Genomic DNA, 25,530 nt, shown 5'->3' with positions numbered 1-25,530 from the left:
TAAAAATTCCACTCGTCTCGTTTTCAACATTATAATAGCTATTCGAATATTATTACTTTTCCCATTAATTATTATCAGTCCTATGCGCAAGATTATTTAGTTGTAACCGTAATTCCACCATTGGCGCTGCAAAGATTCACAGGAAATGCTTTAAAAGTGGAACGTAGCAGTAACTCGACCGCAAGATGGGACGGGACGACTCGGTTCTATGTACAAAAAGGCCTCTTGTGTATGGCACATCGCTCCGGGGATAGGAATAAGAAAACGTTTGATTTATTGCCGCTGCCAGGTCGTCCAGGTTCAAAGACTTCCCCTTTGCTCGCGCTATTAGGATCGCGCTATCTCGCACGTGTCCGCTAAAAACCCTCCTGGTATAATCGAAAGGCCAAGCTCTCGTAGTTTCCGGCTTTCCGTTTCCCGAGCCAAGACCCCGGTGGCGATTGCGCGATCCTTAATTCTCAAATACTTCGTCTTTGAGTTTCAAATGCGGGAGTTTCCAACATTCTTGCGCTCTTCCCTGGCAAGCTGGTATTTTCGCGCGTGAACGGCCTCCGACGTTTCCTTTGACATTTCTCTCTCCGCCGAAGTTAAGCTCGGGATTTTCGTCGGCGGCGGTCGATTTGATATCGACGCGATCGGCCGGAGTCGGCGGTAGCAACTTCCTGCGTCCGGCTTCCTGCCCCGGGGGGTTAATGACGGTCATTGGGAGTCCTATCTCCGGAATATTCTAATAGGGCTCGCGAAGTCCGCTCTTAAGACGGCCGTTCCGAAGGCGGTAACGATCGATGGCCAAGTCTTCCAGTGCTGCTGGATCGTTAGCGTTTGTCTGACCGCAAACGGCTGAAATTTACATTGATTGGTCCGCTCTTTGCATTCTGATATTTACATGGAAAACATCAGTGCTCGGCTCCTTGTACAATAATAGGTTTTCTCAGAAGCAATTTGCAATAAGTCGATTAATACCGGTCATCAACGATATACGCGATACGCGTAATATGTTTACATTCAATAATATTTATCAATTCCTGGTATATCATTAATAATATTATCATTATGAATCAATGTTATGCTCTTGAAAACATGCTTTCTTAACTGATAACTCGCTGCAGTCCGTTACATCGATCCAAAAGACCATCGCGTTCACTGTACATTATAACTTAGATATGTACCGAGATAATGTAGTAGTGACATGGCTTGTGTAACGGATTACAATATTCAAATTTTCCAATTTCCATATCTACGCATATTCGCGTGTCTATGTATATAGATACGTACTTATGTATACGACAAAATGTCGATAAAATGTCGCGTATTCTCAAGAAATGTCTTACTTGGACATAACGTCAAGTCTTACGGAAAGAACGAACACATTTCACGTACTTTTTTTTCTAAAGTATCCATAATAGACTCATGATATTCTTGACGACAAATAAACTCCATTTTTCTCGGATTAGCTCCAAATTGGCGTAATCTAGATTTAATTCGCGGTCGACACGCGACAACATGACAAAATCAATAGTGACAATAAAGCAATCTAGATCGGAGATAAAGTGAGAGACGGAGGCTTTTGTGAGGGGGGGGGGAGGGACGAGCGCGCGCAGCTGACAATGCGCGGATAACCAGCAATTAGCTGAGATATTATCGCGATCGGCGATATGCTCCGAGCGAGATCTATATATTACTGTCTGAGCCATACCGCTATCCATCGTTCGGTTGTTCTCACTTCTCAGCCATTTTAATTGCTTTTATACCGACGGCCTGATCAACGAACGTCTGCGCACAAGATACGTCCGCGTCGTTTATCAGACGACCTTATTCGGGAAAGTTCGAAACTATTTGCCGACACTCTCGACCGAGACCGCCATTCCTACGTGGCAACCATGCGGTTCCGTAGCGGTTCGTGACGCGAATTAAGTTTATTCGCGGAAGCGCATACACGTGCGCGAACGAAACGCGTTTGTAAAGTTTTTTTTTTTAGCTCGAGAAGCTACCCGCGCAGATATCGGAATCTGGACCCGATGTGCGTACATACCATTTGTCAAGCTCGCATGTATTAAATATGCCAAAAGCTACTTGCCTTGCGCAACGATATTCGAGTTGAAGAAACTTCAAACTCAATATGTCGGAATATTAATCTGTTTTGCTTACATTCTCGAATTAAGGCGACATTCTCTAAAAATTCACGAAAGAATTATTTTTCGAAACATTCTTCCAAATATGAGAACTATTCTGCAAGATTAAAACTCGTGACGTACCCTTCGCGTATCCTGAATGCCGGCTTGCAAAGTTTCATTCACACGCACACAGATGCAGCGGGCTTTTTCTTACGTCAATAGTACTTTATTCAGCACTTCATGCAGCATTCTCTGGCGTTATTACGACGCGAAACAACGCAGCTATCTTTTGACGACCCTCGCCTCAAACGGCGGACTCGTTCGCACGCGGAAAATGCTTACCGTAAGGTACTTTCGAATTGCGCGGCCGTTATTAAAGTGTAAGCTTGAAAAAAAGTGACGGTATATAAAAGTCAAGACAAAAGGTGCCGTTGGCGATCGTCGTAGCGGATAATAGGAGAGCCGCGAGCATCGGCGGCAAAGGGAAGGCAGCGAAAAGCGCGCGCATGAAACGTGACGGAAGCAGCTATATAGGAGAAAGAAATGCGCCAGGCGAATGAAGAAGAGATACGAGATGTTGATAATCGAGATGAGAGCCGTTGTATCGCGAAATAAAAGTTACCTCGCAACGGAGCAGCGCGTGCACGACGCGATTCTATTCTAATCGTATAGTGCATCGCACCCGCACGCGATTATTTTTCATTTCGTTGCTCGCAAATACGTGTATAGCTTCATCCGCTTCGCGGATGCGTATACTCTCTATTCTGATGAACAATAGACGGTAAATAAAAGAGACATCTGCGCAATATCTCGTAACAACCACCTTTGCTCCGCAATCATTACGCTGTGTCATTAAGCTCCAGTCATTCCGTCTTGATTTACCGAGGGACACTTAATTAGCATCGGACTCTGAGATGCATTCGCATTGCACGTAATTTGTCTCAACGTGAATCCGACCTAAGAGCGATTCTGTTTTTCCCTTTTTTCCCTTTTTTTTAAGAATACGCTATTTTTTGTTTTTGCTAATGAACTCTGTAGCGCAAATTGTCGTCAAAAGGATGACTTGAATATTCAACGCGATTCAAAACGCATTAAACCTCATTCAGGGTAAAAGAGGTTCGTTGAGAGAATTCGAAAACGTTTTGCCGCGATTCTCACGTAAATAGCGAAAATCACGTATATCGTATTGCAAAGCTGCAAATTTTTCTAAGTATTTTTTAGGATTTATTTGTCGGTGCGTTACGATATCGAAACAATTCGAAAGCAAAACGATATCAGGAGAGAGATTGAATCTCAATTTCAATAATAATATACCGCAAATAACATAATGGACGCTTCTAAAATATGTGTTTCTATCAAGTGCATTTTCTTTTGTTCTGGATCGTTATTTTCTTACGACGGCGCCGACGAACACATTCTTCCTGCATATACGTATCGTTGTTATTTCGTAACAAAGGTCGATATAAAGTAGCATAGCCGCAGTTCCACAGAACGCACGGGGAGGTATCAGCATTTCTGCGATGCGCCGCAGCGTGAAACAAGACTTTTAACGAGCCCGTTGGACTAAGCCCGTTTTAGAGTTTCCGTTCCCGTGAACAACCATAATTTTGTTGGCTTCGTTCAACTCCGTAAATTACGGTGTTCGCAACATGATTATCACGTGGCGCTCACTTTTCAGGAAATTGCGTTTAGCGAGGTATGTTTATCACGGCGGCGAAACATTACCTAATGTACATGCCCGACATTGTCTTCCTAGTTACATGGTCGTATAGTTAAATTGGTGCATAATTTGCCGGTGATAATTTGTCACGTCGTTGATTTTATACGGCTGATGATTCGGCGTTTCATAATATGATATCTGTCGAACGAGGAACTTTTTCTCCTAACTTGCTCCAGCTTTATCGTGTACCACGTCCGTTTTGCAGTCGTGCCGGACGACGCGACTGCATTGCTCGCAAAGAGTAGCAGTGTCGCGTGAAGCTACCTTATGTACAAAATCCATCCTTCCGTGACGGTCCGCGGATAAAGTTGGCGAACGCGATACAACACTCAGCCGATGTTCTTTATTGCACGGTCACGTACAACCGCGATTAGCTTTGTGGTGTCGTTGTGGTTTAGTTGGTTACGTCGAGGCAAAAGCCCTCCTCCGAAATGGCCGCGCTCTTCAAAGATACAAAGGAATTTAGTGAGATAAATGCACTCACATCAAACGTGGAGTAAATGGCATGTTAAGGTTCGTTGCATACTTGCACATGACGCGCTGATGAGAATTTCTCGTGCGTATTCATCTCGATCGTTATTTTCTCCCGCATACCTACAGGTAGCTGGCCGACGGTAACTATACGAAGAATTTATCTACAGAATTCTACATTCAAAACCGCGATGTTACATTTCGTGTTCGTGTCGTATCGTGTTTCCATCATTTAATCTGAATACAATCTGATTATATTTTCTGAAGCTTATTTAACGCGCATCGCGTATTGAAACTCGATATGTAACTCGCAGTGTTCACGTTTCCGCTGATAGATCGGCATTTTTTTCCCTAAAATTTCCTGAATGACAAGAGCGTATACAGAGTTTACGGATTAAGAGCGCTCAAAGCGGGGAACATGAAACAAACTGGCTTGCCGGATCCCGCTTGGTTCGCATAGGTCAGTGAGTTCGATGATTGCAAACGGACTCTCCAATCAAAAGAAATAGAATCCTCTAATAAAACTCGCTCGTTTTGCAGCGTATTGCTTTCAGATCGGTATTTACAAGCATGTGTGAGATTATTCTATTCCGATGTTTCTACAAAAGTTAAATATTGCATATTGATGCCGCGCGATCTCTCCCTCACGGTTCCCTGAAGAACACAATAATTAATTATCGCGCTGCGTAAGCATTTTTATAAGTTGATAGGTAGTTTCACACAATGTTCGGTACGGTGTTGATTAATTTTAATAAATATTTAACGATGCATTATATCGTAGTAAATTTCGCGTCGCAAGTCAACAGATTTATACGTAATGCGATTATCACATTGTAAAGTATCAACTATGCATTATATTTATGCCTTCGTACCTAGTGATATTCCACCATTAATATTTTCCATGCATATAAACAATTTGCCGCGAAAAAGTACGCGCGAACGCCGTCGCGGAATTTGCATAAAAATTCGAGTTACAAGCGAGAGTATTATTCGCAGGGAAAAAAAAATGTTCGCTTCGTTTAGCCTTTCCTCTACGCCGCGCCGCGCCGCGCCGATGCGTTAATTTGGGAAGCACCAATTTTGGTGGTATTTGCAAGCTGTGCAATATATGCCCACTGGGAGGGATACACGGCGCAAACCATATGTTCCTGGATGCATCTCGCCGGATCCCGGGCGTTATTTCATAAGCTTACTAAGAAGCAACAAACGTCACGAGGCAAGGTGTCGCGAGCACGTGTCGCTTTGCCAGTTTGACGTACCTACAGCTGGCCAAACACGCGACATCGCACTTCCATCCTATATAACCACCGCCGGCGATCCATTTGCGCGCGGCCTGTAATTTAAACGGCACGTCGGCGCTTGTATTAAGCGCGATGGCGACACGGGGTGTTCTTGTTTGTCAATCGGGACGAGGGTGTAGCGGTCTGCCGGAAATCGAATGCAAATTTGATAATTTCGGCTCGCGCGTGCAACGCTCGCCCTCGCTTTCACCTCAATCCGCATTACCGTTTCAACCGTATACCTAACGTCCCGTGTCCAGCTCCAGGCTCTCTTCAGTCTCACATTCAAATGCATTTATACTGTGTAAATGGTGCAACGGTGGAGCGGACGGTGATTGAAAGCGGTCGAAACGAGAAAAACTCTCCGTCAGTGAAGACGCTTGTTTCACGTGAACGACATCTCGAAATTGCGTATTTGAGATGAAACTGTAATAAAGATATCCAAGGATTTCGACGATTTTCCAAAATTATTTCCCAAATTATTCCAATATTAATTTTCACGTTGTTATCATCGTCATCTCCGATTTACACATTTGCTATTCGTCGAATCAATGTTTATCTTTTGTCTAACTTAACGAATTTCGCGAGCGGTACGCGACGACCTGAATTACTGATGAAGGAATTCGCATCCGGGATAATATAAACGCACCTCCAGCCTCCAGCACGGTTACGGGTGAACGAACGAGTAATATAAACCTTTACCTACAACCTACATACATCTTCATGCCCCGGCACCTTGCTCGTTAGACAATAATTTCCATTATGAAAATTCTCATCGGAGTACCAGCACGAATACTGGGTCGCGTACACTTGGACGACAGCGTTAATTAGCATATCGTGATTCGACGGAAATAGATTTATTGTACAATCGATGTATAGTTTATGATGCTTTCAAAGCTATCGGGACAATCACTGGCTAATCTCCTTCGGCAAACTCTTTATAAATGATTTATTATTTTACTAATTAGAATATCAATTAAGACGACAATTTCAATTAATTTCTGAGCAGACATTATCAACGTTTCAGATATTTTAAAACGAGATCTCGTCTCGTTTTAAAGTATCTAAAACGTTGATAATGTCGCGCAATCTCATTACAGCTAACTCTTTCAACGTATATTTTTTTTATTTCTTCTCCGATATAAAAATTAACGGTTAAATATTAATTACTTTTTAAATGACAAAGAAGAATATTTTAATCATTGCACCTTAAAGATTTTTCACGCACACGCTTTCAATTTTGTCAAACCTTTTTTAACATATCAATCGAAAAGAAAAAGTTATGCAAGGATATAAATTGCGTTATCAAGGATCTATTTGTATAATGTGCAATAGTTTACGCTTCCGAAAGCAGGGACAACTTCTTGCATGCAAATTAGATTTTCTGATCAAGCTATTTGGGCTACTTAGTGGGACCTAAACTGCTTGTTGACTTCCCTTTCGGAGCAGCCTTAATACGTTTCGAACGATCGCACGTTTCTTGGTAAGTAAACGTTGATGTTTATTGTATATTGAGTTAAGACGTTATATTATAAATGTAAACAAAACATAATTAAATTCGCGACGTCACCTAAGTACTTACTAGTTTTTTTTACTAATGCTATGTGATGTAATCGTATTGTTGACCAAGATATGACAAATATGCGAATTTAATTTATTTTGCTTATCATAATAGGCTTGCTCATTAAGCTAAGCTTAAAAGCTAAGCGTATAAAAGCTTTTTTTCGGGAGACGCAAACGAAGGAAGAATGTTACATTAAATATGGTTTTATAGTTTAACGAACGCGATTTCTTTTAACGAAGTTTAAATCGTGTTTTATTTAAATCTTTGTTCGAGACAAAAGATACAGTAAAGAAACAATTTTTTCTATTTAGAATCTTAAAAATTTTTAATAACGCGCATGCATTAAATATAAATATCATTTCATTAGATACGTATGTGAATATAAAAGCATATAATAATTGAAATATAAAAATTACTTAATGAAACAATTGTATAATGCTTTAAAAGTAACTCCCTCTCTTTTTGAGAGCTTATTTAATCAAAATAAACTCTCGAATAAATTATAATAATCTTTCAAAAGCTCTCATAAAAGAGCCAATAAAATTATGAATATTATTGGTATAGAGAATAATAACAACTCGGTATGTACTACATATCGCAATATTAACTAGATCGAATTACTGAATAATCTGCAAAGAGTATAATGTATACGGTGTGGATTGTAATTGCTAAAAGAGACATTTCCTGATACGGAAGTTTTTTTGGGGGGACTCTCGTATTATTTACATTGTATAAATTCTCTCTCAAGTACATGTTATAATTACAAGTGGCAAACTCTGCAAAGACTTTAATTACGTTAAATCATCAAAAGCATAGTTTTATGCAATTTCACGGAGAAGGAGCCATCATGTTGACATCTCATCCTTTCAAAGAGATGTTTTTCTATCGCAGTAATTGCCGTTTAAAGAGTTGCGACAGACAGACGACTTTTCTGCAAAAAGATCTGTGCGTATTGCTGTTAATCACATTTAGGATTAAATATCTCTCCCTCTTTAAAAATCAGAATTACATTAATCGTAAACAACAACAACAACTTCAAATAGGACATTTTTCATAATATTAATACGTTATTAATAAGTTCAAGTCAATTACTGCAATATTTCTGCAAATCAATTATTAATCGCCAATTTAAATTAATATCTCTATGCTTGTTGTGCAAAGAAGAGATGAAGATAATAGTTAACACCCTCGAGTTGGCAGAGAATAGTTTCCAGCAAGCGACAGATAGTAGGAAACACTTACCGGAAGAATGTATTTGCACCGAATAAAGTACTCTGGCTTCAGTTGCCACTGTGATCCTATTTACCATTCCTTTGCGCATTCCACCGTAACAGCCATCGCTCGCAGAAAACACCATCATTGCCGCGAAGCGATCTCCTCCTCGTCTCTCTCGGAAAGTTAATGTCGACGCGTGTTTGTTGCTGCGAAAAGCAGTCTTCGGGAAGCGGAAGCAAGCGTCGTGTTTAACCCCCGGGTCGAATCGGGAGTGGCTGCTGTTTAAATTCAATAAAACCCGGCAGGCATGAAAGGAGAGGTATGATGCGGGTTCGCCGGCAAGGTTGGCGAACTGACAAATCGCGGACGGAAGAAGTCAACGTCATGTAATTAATAATTAAAATATCCGAAACGCGCGAGGCGTAGAAATACGACTGGTGGCGTTTGGCAAAACGAGCCAAGTGAGTTAATTACCTATATCTGGGGGGTTTTAATTAAAGTTTCCAGAACTGTTTATAGTATGGGCGTTGGGGGGGGGGCGTAGGATGGGTAACGCGTCGGTACGTGTGCATACGTTAACTCGCTGTGTGTGTATGTGTGCGGGTGTGCATATGTGTGCGTGTTTGCTTGGCAACCCTTACATTTAGTTGGCGATAGTTTGTTTATATGCGGATGATGCTGCCCGCTGAAAGCCAGTCGTGAAAGCAGACATGCTGCATCGCCAAGGAGGAGTAGTCAATGTTTGCACGTACATTATTAACATTAACAGCGGTTACGATTCCAGTCAATAAATCGTAACTGTTAAATAATTTTGCCAACGGTGCTCTTTTCGATATTGTCTCGCTTTCATTGAATCGTTAAACCGAATCTCAATTTCATGTTTAGCGTGGCATTGTATACATTGACATTAAATCGCAATTGCATATTTCGACTTGGCGATAAATATCACGGTATTGATGCCCTCGAGCGTTTCTGAGATGATCGAACATTTCATTGTTAATATTTCGATATTCTCCTAATGCTCGTACTTTACGACAGTAAGACGCATCTCGGAAATTATAGAATTCGATAAGTTTTCATATTTGAAATCACAGATAAAATATATTACCATATATTTTAAATTTTAATACATTTTAATTAAAAAACACATTCAAAAAATTGATATAGAGGACAGTGAGAGTCTATGCAACTGGAACGCCGCTTTATAATTAATATGAACGTGATCCAGTAATATACGACATTGTTATATATATGTTTGCAAATTGACGTGTATATGTGAGCATGAAGAAATTCTATTTTATCTGTATCAATCATTAATAATGGTAATCGACCGTACAGAGTATACAGAGGGCTGTTAATTAAGATAGCACTCGATATATCCTTCATTTTCGGACACGTAATCGGTATTAATCATTTTGCTCTCTTGTTATTTCATGCTCCACCACACGTTCCGTATTTAACATATCGATCGTATCTTTATCTTCCTCGGGTTCTTCTTCCCGACAGACTATGGGGGACCTACATTTTATCCACTCTCGCATAACCTATCTATTCATCTATCTCCTTTAGTATATATATCGCAGGACTATGTAAACTGGGAACTATTTTCCACCGCCGCGTTCTGCATAATTCCATGCACCGTCGACTCGATATCTCCGAAGATATTATACGCGTGTGTGTGTGTGCATTTTCCTGATAAAACTTTAGATAACTACATGAGCACATTGAGACATAGAATAACTTGCAAAAAAGATACAACGGGTATCGCTGTAGGTTGTTTGTACAAAAATAATATGTGTCCGGGGAATAGTAACGGAAAAAACCGAAAGTTCCAAAATAGAGACAAAGAAGTGAATGAATGTACCTGTAAACTCCAGAGGCAGGTGAGCGAACGAAGAGGGATAAAAGGTCGGGGAGATAAAATAGATAAATAGATACGTCGATATACGGATAAGCAGACAAATGGATCCCTAGATAAATATCGACACGAAATAGAGCAGTAGGAATAAGAAAAATGGTAACACACTCGGATCAGGGCGACATAAACTACTCAAGATGATGTTTCGCCAGGGCTGCGAGAATATTTCGTGTTTACGTATGTATAAATATTGTAGATACATATACGTATGTACCTACGTGTGTGTGTACGTAGCACTAAATAAACATTCAATTACCTCTTATTTTATGATACCGTGTTCATCTATATTCTCAGCAGGGATGCTGAAAAACGAATTTCGCGACGAGAAAAAAAGATTTTTTTGCGTTACCCGCGTTGTTTGCTTCTACTCACTCAATTGCTAAAGCACAGATATGCAGGTCCTCTAATTAATGCGCTCAATGAATAATTCAAACCTGGCGAAGCAATCGTTAATTTACCTACTCAATTTAATGAAAGTCAGTAGTAAATCATGTCTTAAATAATGTATACGTCTTCTTTTATACATAAATTTGCAAATTATCCGATGTTTGGTGAATGCCACAGAAATATTTGGCGTACAATAAATGTATACATATTGTTTATATTTACATTGTGTGTTAGCTTTCTGATCTATTATGTCGTATCTCGTCCATCATGAGAATTCGCGAGAATATATATTTATACTAAATTGCACATGGCGCAAGTGTATATGGCACAATTTCTTGACATAAATATCGACGTCCTCTATCTTGTCATCTTAATTATAAGCTGCAGTTAGTGCAGCGGAATTAGATACATTCTCCGGAGACCCGTATCTTATCGCCGACCATGACGTTGGTTCGTTTCTGCGTGAATTTTGTCAGAACGAATTAGGACATGCGTATCAAAAACACTGATAACATACTTAATCTGAAAATGTCATCCTATCTCTCTCTCTCTCTCTCTAAAGCCTTAATATAGATTATATTTTCTTTCGTATAAAGAAATCTTGAAAAAACGTAATGTTGTATTTGTCTACGAGTATCACGATAAAAATGACTTTATGTGTATATGCAAATGTAATCACGCATAGATATAAAATCTGTGATTATCTCTTTCGTATCAATACATTTTGTTTAATAAACTTCAACTTGTTCCGCTTTAATGATAGCTGTGCCTGTCAGTGACGGAAATATCAAAGTTTATTATTATGCATGATGCGCCGACTCGGTATGCTTATTATTTAGGAATGCAAAGCTTATCGAGTACGCTCTTCTCTTTTTCTCACTCCCTCTGTCTTTCGTTCTTGACTTTTAAATTCCCACCACGGGAGAACGAGATAAAGGGGAATATTAATTCGCGCGGCACGTTTCTTTAGTAAATCTGCTCTTGTCCTAGTTCAACGTCTATACACCACATCTAGAGAGAACACGGATTTCTGTCCAAGCTGTCCGACTCAACAAACTTTCCTTCACGATGCAAAAGTACTGGATATTTCTTACCTAACGTTATTGTTATCCTCGTTCCGCGGCTACAATCGAAATTGCAGCTTTTAGTTCCACGAACGAATTACGTACGCGTGATACGATATCGATTCTATAATGAAACATTTCTACATTTCATTTCTGTGCATTCACAATACAATTAAGAAATTGCAATTTTTGCGTCATATTTTTCTGTGATACTACATTAATAAAAAATAAAGTTAACGTTCTATTTACATGTTTTTTTCTGTAATTTTCCTATTATTAATCAATTCGATGTAACTACGACAATCTGTTTTATGTGACATTATAAAACAAAATTAAATATCACGAAGCATAAGAAAGAAGATTTCACAGTATTTTCGCGTTTGTCTATTAGCGAATGAGATAAAATAAACCGTGTAGAAATGATAGCAACGTCTATCTTAAAAATTACATCGTAACATGTTCTATCTATTCTCTTAAAAAAAATTGCATACAAAGTTTAAAACTTCACAACTTATTTTTTTTATTTTTGAAATTTAGAACTAAAAAGTTTTTTTAATATAAAATTTTAAATCCTAAAATTTCTTTTAAATCTTTATGGGTGGGTGGATGTGTTGTGCGTGAGCGTGCGCACAAATAAATAAATTTGAAATTACAATATTGATTGTAATCTATTAAAAAATATATGGTATAAGGATATAAATAGCGCACGTGTAACACGCGCCAGTAATGTTCTAGTTTCGACAAAAAAACGACGAGGAAAAAGGAAAATCGCTCTTTCCGCTAAAAGAGCATGAAAAAGAAATTTCCGGGAAGTATTATACGGCTAAATTTAATGTTCCTCATTTTATGTTCTACCGATAATATTGAAAGGGCAGACTGACTTCCACACACACATAAACTCGTATTATATATACATTAAGCTTGCGATACACCAAACATAAAATCTGTTTCAAAGCAGCATGTGAGACTAAACGCAAACAAATTATATGACTGATCGTAAAAACTTTTGTAAATCAACTTAACGCGATCCAGCTTGCGGAAGTGGTTCCGTGTATAACGTCCTGTAACGCTTCTTTCCGCGAAGTTCGTGAGAACACAAAGGCAAACACAGTTAATACATCTCAGCGGCAGTAAAAAAAAATGCTCGCATCGCCCGAAACCGCCCGAAGCCATATCCGTTCACGTAAGCTGTAATTTATTTATGCCATGTAGCGCATCGCTGTGTACATTACAATAAAATTCAATGCGTGTATTTTAAAGTTCAGCGCAAAAGAAGTGCATGCAACGTTAACTAACCGGGAGCGATTACAACAGCATTTGCCCTTGTGATATGCGAAAGGAACATGATGCAGTTACGAGGAGAAAATTTACGTTTTAACCGCCCCGTTGTGTGGAAATGTTCCTCTCAGCCATGTATCCATAAATCATATTACCGAAAAGTATTGCAAAAATTTAAAAAAGGTGCGAAGAATTTCATAATATAATCAAAAATACATTTCTACAGAGACATAACATCGCGTTGCAGCGCGCTACATCAATCTTTCCGGGACAGTCTGATGTTACACATACATACCCATGCACCTACGTGAGCCCTTTTACCCCATTTCCAAAGGTATGAGCGCGTATCTCGAGAATCAGTTTATTTCGGAAATCAGCTTACAGCTGAAACTCGTCCGTCATCCGAATTCCAGTGCTCGCACTGCTCGCAGTGATCGCATGAAAATACATTAGGCGAGCGCGCACCGATCCTGTTTAACGATTCCGATGGCAGCAATTCCCCGACCGACGGAGGACGCGCGCGTCACGCCGTTTAATTATTTCTAAAAAGACACATCGGCCCTGACCATAAGCTAACGGTAATATTGTTCCGCGAATGGTGAGGAAGATAAATGTTCAGGCAACAAGAATGAAATGGGGAGAGAGAGGGTAAGTGAAGCGTGCCCGGATACGGGGTGCGCCTGCACGACCCTCCCCGCGGCTTTACTGTATTTCCACTCCGAAGCATAGAACAATGGCCCAGATATGCGGTCCCGTATCATGAATATTTAGCGCGCGAGGTGGACCGAGTTGAAACTGGACCGAGATGCCATGGCTGGCCGTATCTTTTTTTATTTTCTTTCCTTTTATGCTATTTCCCTTTATCTACTTTGTCCCACGTGCACGAATCGGCAAGTACCGGCGCGACAAATATATCGCGCGATATACATAGACAGTACAAATATTGAATCGAAACTATTTGTGTCCAACAGTGATCCTGCAATAAACACCTCACAAATGTTTGCTAGAGAAATTTAGCTGTGGAGCACATACACGTGAAAATAATTGCTTGTCGGTATTTAAAAAATTTCGGCAATATTTGTACCTTTTGGCATGCTTGCTATATAAGTTGTAGTGCTTTAATAAATACACGAATCTCGCGGAAACTAGTCTCGTTTGTTTTTGCATTATTATACATAAAGGGATTCTCCGCGTATCGATGAACGATTTTTGCGTATTTGCATTTCCTGTTAACGTTTGCTTTACTGCAAACAAAAGGTTCAGCTGTATAAAAGCTTACGCAACACAATGGAATTAGTCTTGCTGAATATTACATCTACATGTCGCGCACGTACCGTGACTTTGCATTATTAAACAATACAAGAAGAAAAACCAGAGCGGACAGTGTAAAGAAGAAAGTTGGACGGAAGCATCGAATGGTTACGCGATGAGACTGAAGAGCTTGGAAATTTTTGCGCAATCTTATTAGGATATCCGAAGGCCATCTCCGCTAACTGCTAACAACTGGTAGTATATCGTGTATTTCTATGCCATCTAAATATTCTAAATTGCCAATTTTTAATAATGTTAAAACAAGAGTACAAAAGATTTACAAAATTAAAATTCCCGTTTTTATATTATTGTTTTAATAAATATCTTAAATATATATACACATATGTATGTATACTTTTTGTATAATGATGTAATTCAAGAGTTCCAAAAACAATGATAAGAGTAACTTGAAGATTTAACACAGCAGATAAATAAAAAAATAAAAGAGAAAAGAGAAAGCTAAAGAGAAATGTCAGATAACAGCAAGCTTTCAAAATATTACAACTGCCAATATCGTAAAGCTACTTCTCAAGCATGTTACAATATCTTTTAAATATCTTTAATATAAAGAATAAAATGAACACAAAAAGCAGAAGAAATAAAACGCTTGTATAATAATAGATCTAATATCTGAGAATATAGAATATATAAATATTATTTGTAAATGTTATTCATAAGTAAATGTCGTTTCATCATTTTGATCATGTGATTAAAATCGGTTGTAATAATATAAGATTGTAGGAATTATTTAAGAGTCAAAAATAAGGTATAATTTTATTTTATTTTAATAGATAGGAATTGATTGTTATTTATTTCAAATAAAAGCGATAAAGAACGAAAGACTATACAATGAATGCGCATCTATAACAGTTTTACCGATTATCATAAAGGACATAAAGATTATCGTAAAGTCAGTCCTTTAAAAATTCAACACTGTTCTCAGTGATCTGCACTTGCACGCTCCCTTTCGTGAGCAGGCTCTCGATTCTCAGAGTTCGTCTTCGAGAAACTCGCTATGCACACTCTTGACTTTTCACTCGCGCGGCTTACACGAGTTCTAAACTCAACTTTTGCAGACTTACTCCAATGACTGACTCTGACGAATTGACTCCGAATTTCTTAGCACGATCGACGCAACGCTTACACCACCCTCGCGTTAATGCTCGTCATGATCAATCATTGATCGAGCGCGAATAATGCTCTTGCAATAATATTATAATTATAATTTATCAAATTTAATAGTAATAATGTTAGGAATATCTTAGATTTCTCTTTTTTATTTTTTAAGCGTTTTTACTAGCTACAAAGCATCGTACAAGGTGCGGGGCTCAAGCATTGCATAACGCGATAATGTCGATAATTTCGTCATTAAACAATAGGAGAGAATTGAAGATATAAAATCGCAGTATATTCTCAAAGGAAAATCGAAGATCATAAGGAACACGTTTTTCGGTCCCGCGGTTTCCGAGAGGGTTGTTTGGCATCTGGCCAGCGTAGCTCAGCTCCTGTCACCCCCGAGCTCTGTCGTCCCGCTTTCCTATCTACCCTCGCTCTTCGCGTCACCCTTTACTATCGCACATCCGGTGGCGGCAGTGCCGCAGCGTGGAAAGATGCGCGCAAACTCGAAGGTACTTAATGGACGTCGACGTTGGCGAATTTTAAGCGAGCGCTATCGATGATGCACGACATCGAGTAGCCGCTAGTCCTGAGATTGATGTTGCCGGTTGCCCTTGTCGTCGAAGACGAAGGCCACGATCGAATCTACGTTCGTTAAATCTTTGTTCTGTCTCAGAGCGAGCGTTATATCACTTACAGTGACGTACACATTGCTTTAGCTGTGAAATTTCTGGATAACATTCTGGATAACATTCTCGTCGAACGATTTAGCAAAGTAACACAGTTTAGTAATTAACACATTCACCCCCATGACGATCACCGGTGACTGTCATAAGACAACATTCAAGTAAATGTCACATATCATATTTTTATGCAACTCAATAGTATAAATTAAATATTTTATTGCCTTTATTAATCCAAAATCATATAACCTGTGAAAACGGAAAGTCAGCTAAAATACACTTGGCGGTGAATGTGCAGTTAAAAACATTCAGATTTTTTGCAACATTGAATTGAAACATTTGTGGAACAAGATAAGGGCGCATGTTATAATTTGGAGCAACTGAATGATAAATTAGATGGCTTGGTAAGCGGACACTTTCACTCATCAAAAAAGTCATTTGTATTGAAATGAGGCAAAACGTAAGACAAAAGGCTCGCGTAAACTCAACTAGCGGTGAAAATGTAGAAGCCATTTTCGAAAAGCTTTCCTCCGGGTTGGTTGATGGGAGATGCCCGCATATAGTTGGAGTGCTTTGAGCACGATGTAACGCGACACGGCGGAAGTATCCAAAAGTATCGTGAAATATTCAGTTAACGCTTGTGGCATCGTAATGGGTGAGAACTTTACTTTCGAGAGCTTTTATAGCGCCTGACAATCTCGCCGTGTCGAGGCACGTTCATTCCAAATCTTTTCGCTCCTTTTACCTCAGCTGCAGTACGCTGGTTTCTTCGATTTTCTTATTTTCATTTACACTCATCGCGCGATGTTTGAATATTAGCTTTGACAGCGTGTATTTCCCTCTCTAGGAAATCAGTTCTCGAAAATGTAAAAACGGAATGTTTCAATGTTAATAGAAGAGCTAACTTTTAATATTTTCAAGATATTACCGCGATTTTTATCATTTAGCTTATTTCATAACTTGTTTCTCATATTGCTGCTGTCACGTGTAACATATGCACGATGACATCATAAATTTCACCTCGCTCTCCCAAAGAAAACCAAATTTTTCTTGCATTCGCGCACGTGCGCTCCCACTTGAATTTCTTCTGGTGTATTACCCTTTATCGTTCTTTCACCTTGATACCGCCAGGATACCATTCTGCCGTTCTTACATCGATATTACGTAAATTGAGCTTAAGTGACGTAGAAACTCTAGCCAAATGGGTCAGCGACGAACTGGGCAAAATGTGTATAGCTGACGGAATTTTGGTGCAAAAATTTAGATCGTCCGCTATCACCGCGCGACAATTGTATTTTTTTTCCCTCTCATCTCTTTTTTGCGTTGGAGAGCTGGAAGAGAGCTGAACGCAGAGATTTCGGTCGATTTGCCCAGCAGGAACCGGTTGGAAAGTTATTTTTAACAAAACGAGAACGCTGCGATGTTTACAAATTGTTGAATTTTTACGTGGCACTATTTATCTCGGAATACTTTGTTAGGGAAAGTTATTAGCAACATTTGTAACTGGCTTGTCGAACACCCGGCTGAACTTCGTGCCGGGTCAGAATTCCTGGTTGGTTGGATCGATTCGTCATTCACGCTGCGGTCGACGACGTCGTTTTATTTGCCTGCTGTCACACCGCGTTGGGTTACGGCTCGTTTAGCCGCCCCTTAACGTAACGTAGTGTAAGTCGTACTTTACGACGCGAGACGGGAGGATTGAATCGGTCAACGAGACACGGGCAAAGTAAGGGTGAAGAAAGGGGTAGACGCCACGTAACTGGGCGATAGGATTGAAAGCGAAGCGGTTTTAGGACTTGCGGAACGAGGGCAAGCCGCAACTAACTGGACGAGTTTCCGAGTTCGCTCGGGCTGACCTCGGTTGCTTGTAACGGACCCACTGTTTGCACAGATAAGAGTAATTAATGTCTCCTCCTCGGCTCCGACTTCCCTAAAACGGGCGGGCGCCTTTTACTAACTACGAACACACGCGGGATAAAGGGTACCTCCATTATTAGGGCAAGGTGGAAAAGCCTCGGGATAAATGGTTAATATCGTGTGTTTCTAGTTAAACGAGAAATTATGTAGTATCATAACGAGACGGGTAACAACCAGAAAAGCCACGAATAAAAAGGCAACAAGCGCATTTGGAGTAAGCAAGCTAGCTCTGATGAGACGTATACACGACTCGTCTCTTAGTTAGTATGAAATCGGGGCGAATATACCCTTCCCGTTACACAATGTATTATTCTGCAATACGAAGACGGGAGTAAGGGCAGACCTTGTCCTCGGCAAATCACATCGGTGGTATTTCGGGAAACCGAGGCGACACGAAGCGTGGTTGACTCCACTAGAATAGGAGACCACGCGCATCGCCCGAGTTAACGTGTTCCTCAAACGAGGGTCAAAACATTCGTGGTATCATGCAAAGGATTATAGTTACAATTTCACAGCGCTTTGCAAGATTAATCACACCTTGAATGGATTAACATCGCATGACGGTGGGTTATAATGCTAATGCTAGTCGAGATTAACAGATGTCCTTATATATGAGAGCTTGCATAGTATCATCTTCTCCTATTACATTCCTTTTATGTTATTCATTTAGATATCAAAGAAATCAAATCAATCGATTTTATCGTGTTGCGTGAATATTTATAACATAGACAATTCGACTTATAAAACACATCTACATTTGGTTAAAACGTCAATTAACATGAGAAGATTATTCAACAATTATTTAATTATACTAGCTAAATACGGGTTGGGAACTTAAAGGCATTTGTGTCAAGAATTAGCTAAGATTTACATCAACAATCGCTATAAAGGTAAAAATAGATAAATTTCGCAAGCTTTATCTCGTCGCCTCTTTTCCCACGTTTTATTATCTAAAATATCAGGATTCAGGCAACATCTTTATGGCGACTTTTACAGCTGAGTAGTAGATATGTAGTTATCCTGCGGGAAATCCAATCCGGAAACCGACTCGACATTGGACCGTGACCGATCCTACTGGGGACGCAAAACCGCGCTTGTCACGCGAAGCTAAATGCTGCCCAAACAAGCATGGCGGGTGGGGGGAGGGGGGAGTCCGTTCGCAATTCGCTGTAAAGGATTAACGTCCCCTTCTCCAAAGTGACCCGTAGAGTTTGACCTTTGTCAGACCGCGGTTGTTAACCTTTGGCACACATATTCTGCATCTCCGATAAATCTCGAAAACACTTAAAAATTGTGGTTTAATGTTCGTTAAAGCGCAATCTTTTATTATATTCAAGAAACACGCTACATAGATATGTTCATTATAATTATCTCGATAATTATAATAGGCATTATTACTACGTTATTCATTTGCGTTATTCATTGCGTAGCAATAACGTCGACATAATGATGCGTTTATACAATAATTGTACAGAAAGAAATGAACAGAGAAATATATATGTAATTCGTGCATTCTATGCAACATTTAAATAACGATGTTCGACTATCTGCGTTTACTTTAAGCAATACGCGTACCACTGAAACGTTTTCCAAAAAATCTGTGAAGTGAAAATAGAACACGATTTGTGAATTTGCAACCGTCAATCCGAATAACAGACGAATAACAATAATTCCGCTAAAAATTGAGTTTAACGGTGTTGAAGTGATGGAGATAGCAGAATATTTAGGTAACCACTTGAGCCAATCGCGAATACGTGCATGAACCGAGCGAATCGACCTCACGCCTCTGGCGCATTGTCATCGCGCTTATTCACGATGCGCGGAGAACCGCGCTAATGGTCTAACGAGCGGGACGTTTGGCGCGGATATTGTTTTCGTTTCGTTGAATTTGTATGCAGCCCAAAAAAGAATAACGAAATACGAAAATGCTAGCTAGAGTATCGATGATGCCTGCCACGTGAACATTTGTATGTGCGCTAAAATTTCGATATGCTTGACAAATTATACCAGCGACATGTTACGCGTTTTAAACACGATAGTCGATCATGTCACGTCGTGAAACGTAAAAAAAGTTTACAGAGAAAGCTTTTTGCAGTATTCACACACTATATCTCGGTATACATCTTTTTGTCTTTTAAACTTGAATCAAATATCACAATAGTCAAAAATCTTTTGTGATATTTGAAATTGCGAAGATATATACGCAGCAGAGACTGACGCGAAATTATGACTAGATACGTCTTTTGTAAATCTATGAACTTTGCGACGCGGTAAATATTCTCTATGTACGATAGCAGTCATGTATCGAACTATATATCACGCTATTTCTATAAATTCATTTAAGAATCGTTCAATGCGTTGAAAGCCTTTAATCGCATATAAAAGGACTATATGTGTGGAACACATACATTTAAATATCTCGGTTACCCGGAGCCCGTCCGTTTTGCGTGGCGTCCGACATGATGTGTAATATATCTGCACTTGGTATCTTGTAACAGCGTTTAGTAACGCGAGGACGGCTGGGAAATCCTCTCGACGCCAGTCAAGAGACATTAAATGACATGATACATAGACACGCGGCTAGTTAATTTCAATTTTAACACTTCAGCTTTCCTCGTGAGTAACCCTCACGTCACATTCCGTTCCATTAAAGATTTTGACGCGCCATTGTGAAACACAATATAGGAAGCGACTTGGCAACAAATAAAATTTGCAGCAAGATCCAAAATTACATTTATAATTGACAATAACTTCGATAAATTCCCCTTTTATTTCGTACAGTTTTCAAACGTCTCTCGACGTGACGCGACAGTTTTTGACCTGTGACGTCTCGTAATTGAAATTTCTTTATTAAATGTGCCAAGTTCGATACGTCACTGTTGGCGAGGATGATCCAGAAAGATCCGTGCAAGGGTATTATAGCGATGCGTCTCACGGTCAATAATTCGAGTGAACATTTCGAAGAGATTAAACGTGACATTACGTAATGGACGGTACAAACCTATTGACTGGATAGGCGGATGGTCGCCTATAGGCCGAATTGCCATGATGTGCATGTTTCACGGAGTAAAAGGGGATCAACGTCACAGGCTGATCCTGGCTTACCGTGACCCGATCGACCAAATGCGAAAGACGACAATACGTTAACAATTTGAACGTTTTGTTCGTACATGCCAATACGTGTGACTTTATAATACTTCTCGTTAAAAGGTAATGCCAATACATTCCCAAAAGCGGCATTAAATTTTACAGCGTCATTTGACGAAAAATTGTACACAAATAATAATCTTACAATTTTTCATCAAAGTCACAAGCTTCACATATTTTTGTTATCATATTAATTTGTTAATTAAAGACATAAATTTACCTGTCTTTTTGTTCCATTAATTTAGCAGAAAATAACATTTACGCAGTCTAAAATGTGCGATAAAATAATCTGTTATTCAAATATAGTTTTTGTGATATAAATTCTCTTCGTTATACATTTTTAGCGCTGTATCCGAGGTAAACGCAAGAGTAAATATAAAATTTTGCATCAAAATCCACTATTCTCTTTCTGACAAAGCAAAACTAATTTGTTAACGATCCAAAAGGCCCGCAAATGTTACGAAGTACTTGACATATTAACGAGGATTGTAAAATTTATCGAGTTTCGCGAATTAAATTAAAATGCTCTTCGCTCAACGTTTATTGTCTCCCTATTCTAATTATGAAGTATCGACGCAAATATATATAATCTCGTGGAAAGAGGCTCTTCGACATAAATCCGTTTCGAAAAGTTAAAATATGATCACAGTGGAAATTCACCGGCAGGTGCAACCTAGAATCAGCACCTCTTTCTTCAGCGAAACTTTTTCTCGTCGAATAGTCGATATTTTATTATCAAAAGTTTTTGATAATAAAACGACATTTTTAGAATATAATGTTTTATGAGAGAAGAAAGATCCCTTTTGCGGTATCATGATTATGCAAGTTGCAATGTCTTGTTATTAATTAAAGTGACTGCATAAAATGTTGCACAAAAATACGGAAAAGAGTTAATGCAAAATAAATTTATCTTTTTAGCGATTATAACAGAGAGATTATATTTACAACACACATTCATCACATGTAAAATATGAAAAACACTTCAACAACATAAACTAAAAACTTCAAATTTAAGTTAAATTAATTCTCAAAATGTAACGATACTTAAAACAATAAAACTGCAGATACGATTTAAAATCTACAGTACAATTGGAAATGGTTTAATAAATTATTTTGAAAAAATATATTCTTTTGCGTATTCTAATTATTTGTATCCATTAAAATGAAAAAAGATACGTTAATTCCTATTTCGCCTTGACACGTTTTCTCTTTACTTTTTTCGAAAATATTCTGTTTACATGATTTTACATATCGTGTGTACACGTTGCAAACTCGCCCCATCACGTGTTACGTCGTTATCCATATGCCAACAATGTAGAGACTCGATTTATCTTGCGTCCGTTTCACACACCATTTTCCGCGATGCGATGTCTTCATTTCATTCTCTTCCACTGCTCGATCGAATTTATTTTTTTATCTATTCGTACTGTTTCGCTCTCATTCCTCGATTTTTATTCGTTCTGTATTTACTTACGAGCATACGCAAATTATGATCGGTCTTCATCAATTCGAGCTTCGTCGAAAAAAACTAGATTCATATTCACGTCTATTATCTCGTCTATTATACATTATACACAACATCGGCGTTACCTATTAACGTAGATTTTACTAAATGAGGTTTGTTCACTATAGCGCATTAAATTTATACCAAGTCCGTGATAGCAGTGGGAGTCAAAAGGTTTACATGCCACATATATGTATGGTGCAATTGCAATTACTAAAATAATAGGCAAATTGGAACGTGGCGGAAACGAGAGCTAGAGGGCTAGATGCGAGGCAGGATCGAAGGTGGTCAATGAAAGAGAATGGGTATAATAACTGCAATTTTTCGCGGTACCTCCCCGTCGCATAAACCAGCATATAATAACGTCAAGAAACTTAAAGTTCACGTGAGAGCACCGTGACCTTAGATGAATCAACGTTGTTATTATGATATCCAATCGTTATTACGGTATCTAATTATTATTTTATCGTGACGTTAAAAAATAGATAAATTCGTATTGATTGTTAGTGCCGCTGTAAAATGGAAAAATCGAGATGTGACGAAATATTTCGGTTTGCTTTGTCCGTAAAACTATTTTTTAACAAATGCGCAAAACAAACATAAAATACTGATATAGTAACATATTTCAGCTAAAGAATGATAGAGAAGCGAAAAAATGTAACGGTCTACTAGCCATATTGCAGGACTATATTTGCAAATTTCGTGCACGTACAGAAGCCACAATACAAACGTATCCTATATAATGGTACATTGTATCTAAATTTATAAAAACTTTTTAATCCCATGCACGTGAAATACACGTTTAACAACTACCAGTGTACGTGGTTTCCAGCTAGGTTTGAGGCTATATTCCGATTTTTAACACTCAGTTCTATTTACGTTATATGATTTAATAATTCTCCCATAAATCGTACACAACGGAGTTGACAATTGTGCAAATAAAAATACGTAGCAAGGGATAAAGTGTGTCTAGAAATGTCTTTTCTCGACTCACGTTCTCCTGAGTGTTTTGTAACTGAATTCGAAATTCTTTTTCGTGCACCGATGCTCCGGTGTTCTCTCGTTGCTACGAAATTTATAGCAGGACAATTTATTCCGGAGCAGAAAATATTCCAAGTGCCCGTGGTCGCGCCTAAGTTGACCCGGTGGACGTGCAAGCGACTATGAGAGCTCATGTACCAGCGGGAAAGGCGAGGGATGGCAAAACGCACCACGTACCATTCGGTCGCAGGTATTGTCGGGACGCGCACTCGACAGCGCGACGCACGACGTTGCGCGTTATGCAACTGACTGCGGAGCAACGGTGTGTGGCCGTTGGCTTCATAAAGCAGCTTTATCTAGATCGCCTCTGGAGTTACGAGCTGAAAGTACGGGCTATTAACTCGCGAAGCAACGCGAGAGTGCCGCTGCGCCGAGGGAGGCGTTTGGTGCTTCTGACAACTGGCTGAGAAATGTTTATTTCCCTTACCCGCCTATCGAGCCGATGTCCAATGATTAAAATTATTTCGATTGTATCGGTTTGATGTATCGGTTATTGAATTGTTCTCTATTATTTATGCGAAATGCTTCTACACAAGTAGGTACTTATTCTCTTATTGTATTATCTTCAAACCATGCGCCGCACGTTTCGTTGAATGTTACTGCTAATAAAATTATATGATAGTAATTCAAGACGCGTATACTTGTTGAAGACTAACAGTGCCATAAACGCACATAACTATTATTACTCTATACTCTGGAATACTCATAGTGCTTTGCTTAAGTGGTGCTACTCACAGGATTATTGCCACTCCATAATAAACGCTATCACAAAATAACGAATTTCTGCGAAACAAGCCGAGTTGATAGCTGGGTAAATGAATTGATGAAAAAAAAGTACCTATTTCGAGTTTGAATTTTTTTTCTCACTCGATGATATAAAATAAATGGAAATGTTATAAGTGTGTACGCAATATTATTTGCGAATATATCCCAATTTTGAACAATTATAGAAAAATTGTTTGTCATTCGCGTTCGATACGGATATCCGTTTGTACTAGATTATTGGAATTAGCTTCGTTTGTCGAGCGTTGCGGAACACGGAGCACCGACGGTTGAATGAACACGAACGAAGCATAACTTTCTAAATGAAATCGACAAAACTAGATGTTACTGTGAGTAAAAATTCACGTTTTTTATTCATTATGACTTAATTACTAAAATGCGATTTATCGATTGTACGATTGTAAACGCAAACTTGATTTTATCATAGCTGTAACTAGAAAACTTTCAACAAATCAATTTCTAAGAATTCAGCAAAGCCTTATAAAACACTAATGTAAGCGCGAAACCCATGCTTTTATCAATTAATTAACTATCTTCAGTATAATTAATGAATCTTATACGATAAAATGAGTGCGTATGTTAAATTTATATCTTAACCCTCGGTTGTCACACCTCTTTTTTGAACATTTTTTTAAAGAATCTTTTTAACATGACGCCACTCAAAAAATTAATTTTTTATAATGAGAATACATTTTACAATGTTTAACTTAATTCTAGAATTTTTTGCGATCCACTTAAACTGTTAATTTTTGAACAGCATGTAGCTGTTTGAAAATTGGTTGGGGTCATTTTGACCCCGTGTGACAACCGTGGATTAAACATGTTAAAAAAAAAAAAGAGAGGAGAGCTGGTACTGTTTGGGAACTGAAACAATATCTAGGGCCATATATTCGTAACGTCATAAGAAGTTACGGGAGAGTGCGCAAAGAGGTATACAATCCGTGTTATTGGTATCGCGTGGCTTCATACCTTGTTTATACTGCAATGGGATTGGAAATTGAATCATTCGCGTACAAT

At 38.9% G+C, this 25,530-nt stretch overlaps 1 protein-coding gene across 1 annotated transcript in view; it reads right to left on the bottom strand.

Moving 5' to 3' along the window:
* LOC139772809 (UDP-glucosyltransferase 2-like) overlaps positions 1-23,825 on the bottom strand; it is a 43,516-nt gene extending 19,691 nt beyond the window's left edge. The window contains exon 1 of the mRNA XM_071706767.1: positions 23,684-23,825. The gene's annotated coding sequence lies outside the window, so the exon portion shown is untranslated. The remainder of the gene's footprint in view (positions 1-23,683) is intronic.
* Positions 23,826-25,530: the final 1,705 nt, after the last annotated feature.

This window comes from Temnothorax nylanderi, unplaced genomic scaffold, assembly GCF_030848795.1.
Source record: "Temnothorax nylanderi isolate EJ_2023f unplaced genomic scaffold, tnyl_v1.0 TNYL_tig0004_pilon, whole genome shotgun sequence".
NCBI lineage: Eukaryota > Metazoa > Arthropoda > Insecta > Hymenoptera > Formicidae > Temnothorax > Temnothorax nylanderi.
This window is presented reverse-complemented; position numbering and strand designations above follow the sequence as displayed.